Raw genomic sequence first — 1,381 nt, 5'->3', positions numbered from 1 at the left:
AAGGTAAACATAAAAAAAAAAAAAACAATTAAACTTAATTAATCTAAAAAATCAATTACCTAAATACCTTTAATTGGATCGAAATAAATCGATTCATATCTGACGAGCCGTATTGAACCCAAATGAGACTAATTAAACATAATTAATCTAAACAAATAAATTAGGAATTAATTTATTACATTAGATAAGCTAGTTTTAAACTACAATTAGGAGAAGAAAAATACCTTAAGCCGGCTTTAATCAAGGAACAAGGGGAGATAACTCTCGTGGTTTGAGCCCCCAAATCGAACCGAACCCGGATAAGATCTCCCGGCTCAATGAAGGGTTAATGCATTAAACTTTTAAACTTGGAGAATGTTTGATTTTAGAGGGAAGAAGTTAGCCAAAAACCTTAATGGGGCCATCCTCTCTCCCAAATTCTCAATTTTTCTCCTCCCCTTTTGGAAGAGGGGAAGGGCCATTTTTATAGCCCTGGGACTTGGGACAATTTTCTCAAATTTCCGATGTGGGACTAAAACTAGAGAGGATTGTCCAAAAAGCCTTGCTTTTGGACAAAGGGGTTTGGGCCTGATGGAGGCCGAGGTGCAGCACGGCCTGATGTAGGCCGAGGTGGAGCACGGCCTGATGGAGGCCGAGGTGGAGCACGACCTGACGGAGGCCGAGGTGGAGCACGACCTTATGGAGGCCGAGGTGGAGCACAGCCTGTTGGAGGCCGAGGTGGAGCACGGCCTGTTGGAGGCCGAGGTGGAGCACGGCCTGTTGGAGGTCGAGGTGGAGCACAGCTTGATGTAGGTCGAGGTGGAGCACAGCCTATTGGAGGTCGAGGTGCAGCACGGCCTGATGTAGGCCGAGGTGCAGCACGGCCTGATGTAGGCCGAGGTGCAGCACGGCCTGATGGAGGCCAAGGTGGAGCACGGCCTTATGGAGGCCGAGGTGGAGCATGACCTGTTGGAGGTCGAGGTGGAGCACGGCCTGTTGGAGGCCGAGGTGGAGCACGACCTGTTGGAGGCCGAGGTGCAGCACAGCCTGATTTAGGCCGAGGTGGAGCACGACCTGTTGGAGGCCGAGGTGCAGCACGGCCTGATGTAGGCCGAGGTGCAGCACGGCCTGTTGGAGGCCGAGGTGCAGCACGGCCTGATGTAGGCCGAGGTGCAGCACGGCCTGATATAAGCCGAGGTGCAGCACAACATCAAATTCTAATTTTTTGAAAAAAATTTCTCTTGAAAGTTTATAGGAAAATATGGTCATTTTCTACTCTAAGTTTGAAAATTCTCCAAGTCTAAAATATCCAACATGTAATCCTTCATATTGTCATCATTGCTGGGGGGTGACAAAATTCGGTGTCTACAGATTACCCCTCTTTGACCGAGACCTGTGTAAC

This window comes from Macadamia integrifolia, chromosome 2, assembly GCF_013358625.1.
Source record: "Macadamia integrifolia cultivar HAES 741 chromosome 2, SCU_Mint_v3, whole genome shotgun sequence".
Taxonomy (NCBI): Eukaryota; Viridiplantae; Streptophyta; class Magnoliopsida; order Proteales; family Proteaceae; genus Macadamia; species Macadamia integrifolia.
The sequence above is the reverse complement of the archived record's forward strand: the minus strand, read 5'-3'. Positions refer to the sequence as shown.